The following is a 6,000-nucleotide window of genomic DNA, read 5'->3' on the forward strand; positions in this document are numbered from 1 at the left end:
TAGTAAAATGTTTACAATTTAGTGGCACAATTTTACCACATTTTTAAAATTATATTCTCTGGAGTGTTGGGCCTTTTAAATTTCTTTGTTGAACTTCCTTCTGCAACTTGTTTTGTGTAAGACCTGCAATTTTTCAGAAAATATCTGAATAAATTCATGAGGCATTTACCGGTAAAAATAACATTTTTTCTCAGAATGCGAAACGAATCAATTCCTACAAGCCAGTTATACTTAGGATATTCGTCGAATCGCGAATATATGCTCAAACACTCTGGAAGCCATAACTTCCTATCTGAACGAAATCAAAGGATTCCTGCGAGCCAACTTTCTTAGTTGCATCAATACGAAGATAATGGCCTACTCAGAATTTTTCAGAAAAAAATGCTGAAAACTCAACTTTTTTGCGGGACCCGCGAAAATATTGGTGCGACCCACATAAATAATTCTCAGAAAATATTCTAGAATATTCTTGAATATTCCAGGACCTTCCAGGGAATATTCCATGGAATATTCCTTCTGGATAAGATCAAACAGTCAGATGGATAAGATCAAGCTGGATTTCTGAAAAAGCCCAAGGGCATTTGGGTAATTGGGGTTGCTTAGCCCCTAAGTAACCTCCCCTACAAATAGAGGAGACCCCCCTTTAGAAAAAATCGCCACCCCCCTTTGCCTTCTCTCTCTCCTCCTTTTCCAAACCTCCCCTACCTAGCTTAGCCCACCTGACCTGGTCTGAGCCTGCCTGACTTAGCCTAAGCCTGCCTGACCTAGGTTTGAACCTACCTGACCTAAGTCCAAACCCAGTTGACTTGACTTGAATTTGGTTTGGTTCAAAGTCAAAGTCCAAGTCTTTTTTAGTCCAAAGTTCGAAGTTGATCCTTTTCGGAGTCGAGCCTCGTTCGAAGCATCAAAGCGTTTCAGAGTCGTTTCTTCCACGAATTGAGGTAAGTTCGCTTCATTAATCCATCTCCCTCAAGTATTTGATTGTTTGTATATAGCATATATTTTCTGAAGTAGTATCTTGCTTTAGTTCTTGGTTGAGCCCTCTAGGACGCTTCGGTGTTCACGCGCTCGCCTCGTAACTATTGTCAGATATATATGTTCGAATGCGCAGTATATGCGTTCTTCAAAATAGTATCTCGCCTTAGTTCTTGGTTGAGCCCTCTAGGACACTTCGATGTTCACTCGCTCGCCTCGTTACTATCGTTGGATACAGATCTAGGTGTATATCTGCTGATCTTGCCGACGCGTCCTATATCGCACAGGCTATGTAATTTACCTTTGACGTCGCGTCGTATGATGCCAAGGCTCCCTGCTTTCTGCATTTTCCAATTAATGCACTTTCGATTATGCCTTTACTTAGGTCGTCGCGTTGAATGACGCCAAGGCTCCTGTTTTGTTATATATGTAGAATATTTCGTTCAGTTACACACCCTGAACAATAGTATATGCATTTCCTTTACGCCGCTGCTGTATAAAGCACATGCTTCTGCTTATACTACATATATGGCGCGTAAATGAGCATTCAAATGGAGATCAACTCCAAATCGCCGATGCGATTCCCTTACCGCTGCTCGTTCAAGATTCTGCTTGACGAATGAAGCCCCTATTGGAAAGGCTTCGCTTTTTGGCAAAATGCTCTTTACGTAAAGACTAAGTCAATTACGTATGGCCTGGCTATGGCCCAGGGTTCCTGCAACCTTGATGGATGCAAAGAATGCACAACGGTGTACATCCATTTCTCGAGTTAAGCGTAGAGATTTCCCGCCAAAGAGGGGAGATGCCGCTGAAATGGATAAAAGAAACACACACTTTCTTCGTAAAAGAGAGGAAGTGCTGCAGAAAATTCTGAAGAAGCTAAGAATAACTCAGAAGGAACGTAGCAAGATACTCTGACATATAGCAGAGTGCTACCCAGTTCATGGTTTGCATTCTACAAATGTAGAAGGGTTCGTCGCACCACTGCCGGTAGAGCAGAGGAGGTGCTGACGAAATGGTTGGCAGAAGAGCTGCCGGAACCAATGAGACGACATAACGATGTCCGTTGATGGAACAATGCCAGAACGGCTCGTATCCCTGTGCCTACGAGTGCACCTTGCTCGTAAGGGCCGCTGAGCCGGAGTAGAGGTTGCGCCTTGGCTAGGTTTGGACTTGTTGCGTAAAAATACGCCGAGTAGCCGATCTATTTAGATCGAGTCATATGCATGCTTATTGAGAACGGTTACACAACCAGACTCGTAAGGGCCGAAGAGTCAGAGTGTGTTGTTTCCACCCAAAGAGGTGTGATGCTCGTGGTGGCTGCAGTGCCAAGAGCAGTGTTCTGCATGCATATGAATAAGACTTAAGGTCACACTTACCCCGTGGTTCAAAATCGTGTTAGGGGTACCCCCTTAGTAATGACTGTGTTGGGGCGGACTGAATGGGGTCGGGTACATACTCCCGTAGTGCTAAGTCACGGGCTGCCTAAATGGCATGCAGATTCTGTCCAAGTAATTGTAAGACTGGCAGATCCCTTCAGGAATTATGCTCACTGTGGAATGACAGTGATGGTACAGCCTTGAGTGACACATATTTTACTTTGGACCTGATAGAGTCCACAATGGCCTCAGTCACTCATGGGTTTTGGGGTCGTGGTTATCCTTAAGATCTATGGATAGAACCCAACTACTGCAAGTAGAGGATGCATCCGAATATGGGCCTAGTAGGGTTCTCCCAGTTGAAACACACTGCCCTACTATGAATAGGGTCAACAGGCCTCTGGGGTATCTAAAATACATAGAATAATCAACCCCCAAAACTTCGAGTTGATGCCCGGACAATTGCTTCGCCCGCGTACCAAGGGTGAAAGAGGTTAAATATCGAAACAATGCATTAGCTTAGGTACAACGATGCTTGAATGTATGAGTGGATGACGTTGTTGAGTCAGTCCTGCATAACCTTTGTGAATGTGTCATGTTCAGTATACGACTGGACCGACTGGGCAAAGACCCGTGTTGTATCTGCACGACTAAGCGAAGCTCGAGGAGTTGTCCTTAGATGCGTAGGATACAGATGTGTCAATTATAAAGACTTGAGCTAGACATCCCTTTGAGACCCGGAAGAGGTCAAGACTAAGTCGTGAAGACTTGAGCGAATGTTCAACTCATAGCCCTGAGGAGGCTCTTGCGATATGCCCTAAGTCTTGAAGGCTTGAGCGTCCTTATTACGAACTGCGACCCTGAGTGGTCATCGTATGTGCTTGAGTTGAATGGACACATGTTTGCTTGCTTACCAGACCATCAGTGGTTCTGACCCCGTTTAATGGGGGTTTCAGGTGTTGTACCTATGTGGCGATATGCAGAGCAAGGCGACATCGAGTTCCAGGGTTTCTCTAGACAGAGTTGTATTGCTTCCTTTTATTGAACCTATACTGCTTTTCCAAGCAGTGATGTTATAATAAACATGTGGTTTTCGATAAAATGGAACACTTTGGTGGTCAATGAGTTCCTTGGCCACATATCTGCAACGTGCTCAGGGTTTTCTAAAACTGACAACTCATTATCGTCTGATTCCGCTGCTAAAAGCTTTTTAAAGTTTCGCTGCAAAGAAAAAAAAAAGAAATTCATGAAAATTTTAACTTAGCTTTGTTTTGGAAATCCGAGGCATTACATTTTGAAACCTCTACATCCTGATATTCAACAACCGTTACAAACTTTAGGCACACCAGTGGATACATTTGTTAATTGCTTCTGTTTTTGTCTTATGTTCTCATGCTCTGTTCATTTATGTTCTTTTTAACAAGTCTTGTAATTCATAACAGTTCTCTTGTACAAAATTCCCCATGTTAAATTTTGGGCACAATTTCACATGCTTCTTTGATAATAATAATGATGTAAAACATGTGACATGAATTTTCTTGAATGCATTTGTTGTAATTCTTTCTCACCTGCCCACAATAATTACATTCAGTTCTTGTAATTACATCTTGGATAGAATACCAAAAATTTTTGAAGACTGGATTTTGGAACTGCTGATATTTTGTTATTTAGTTTTTATGAACTTCTATATGCTACAACGAAAGTTTATAAGGGTATGTTTCTTCTTTTATTAAAATTCAGTACCAGTGTGACTGACCCGTAACTCACCCAAGGTTTTTGATTCAATAAGTTTAACAATGTATTCGCTGATATAAAAAAAAATTCTAAATTTTTGGGTTAAAAATCTTGGGGTATTACATAAACTGCCCCAGGCACTAGACCTAGCCATGCTGGCTTAGCTTATCATAGTAACGGTCTTTGTCCATGTCGGCATAAAACTTTGAGGGCTTATCCCTCAACCACAGGGAGTCGCCAAGCTTCAGGCTGTCCGTTAAACAGTTTGACCCCATCCCACTATGTCATCCCCCTTGGATCTAAGAGAATAGCAAAGTTAGCATATGCAAAAAGATGGATATTGAAGAAACCAAAATTGAAATGGCAAGAAAGTATCTTTATAAGGAGAGGTAAGAGTAGCAAATTCTAAAGTTAAAAAATTAATAGAAAATAATCATACTGTACTACAAAAATGACATATTTTTCAAAAAATCTATATTTTGTAAAAATCCACTTGATGACCAAAATCACAAATGATGGGCGTTAAAATAACTATTTTAACTTTCACATGTGCGGACACCTTTTGAGGATATGCAAATTTTCTCTATGATAGACTTTACTATTGTTTTCAACTCATAAATTGAAGGATTACGGAGAAACACAAAAAAAAAAACAAATAAAGAAACTAGACAAAAATACATTTCCAACGACATCTAAATCATTAGAAAATGACAGAGTATTGAGATACATATATGAGAATGTTTCGAAAAAAGAAGATGAACATGCATGATTGCCCCAAGCTTGATTATTGTATGTTATTTTTTTGCTACCTGCACCAAAAATCCAAATAATAATAAAAAAGGTAAACAGATGAACATGTTAGCTTTCTAACGCCACCAAGATCGCCTTGATCTGATGAGCAATTTGAGAGAAACATTATTTGGAAGATAGATTTTTGGACTATATTGCACTCTCTCACTAAAAGTTAGATTCATAAGATTTTTTTGCGGACCTCACGAAGTTCGCATAAAATATAGGCAAAAAATAACCAATATTTTATGTGAATATGAGGAAGTTTACATATATTTTTTACAGACTTCATAAGGTCTTCCTCGTAAAATATATGCGAACTTTCTCATCCTCGCAAAAAATATATGCGAACTTCCTCATATTTGTATAAAATATATGTGAACTTCCTCATCCTCGCATAAAATATATGCGAACTTTATTATCCACATAAATATTTGATATTTTTTACCTATATTTTATGCGAACTTCATGAGGTTCGAAAAAAAAAATCATGCAAATCTACATTTTAATCGGATGGTGCAATATAATGAAAAAGTCTATCTTCTAGAGGACGTTTCTTTCAAACTGCTCATCATATCAAGGCGATCTTGGTGGCATTGGAAAGCTAACACATCGATTCATCTGCTTTTTTATTATTTTTTTTGAATTTCTATTGCAAATAACCAAAAAATAACATAGAATAACCGAGCTTGATGCAGTTTTTAGGTTAAAAATCAATACTAAACCCTGTCATAGAGGAAATTCACATATCCTCGATAGCACATGCAAAAGTTATTGACATTCCAAAAATATTAACGAGGCTATAGCAGTTGGATTAAGATTCTTCACAATATCCCTTCATCTACGAAGATTATTATTGAATCATCTTGGCACAATTCAGTAAAGGAGATAACCAGAGGAATGGAAGGCGGGGGCATACTCACGAGTGTTATTCAATAACTTATTGATAGGTTGTGCTTCCATATTCCATAGAGTCAATTTTTTATGTTTCTAAAAACCAGAATGGTTTGGCGCACATATTGGCTAGTATGGACTGATCTGAGCCCAGATTGGCTTCCACCATTGTAATTTTGCTCTGTTTGTGTATGTTCAATAAATTTGGCAGGGTCTGCCCAACTTTCTT

The sequence above is a fragment of the Nuphar pumila genome, chromosome 3 (genome assembly GCF_984573655.1).
Source record: "Nuphar pumila chromosome 3, dmNupPumi1.hap1.1, whole genome shotgun sequence".
Classification (NCBI taxonomy): Eukaryota; Viridiplantae; Streptophyta; class Magnoliopsida; order Nymphaeales; family Nymphaeaceae; genus Nuphar; species Nuphar pumila.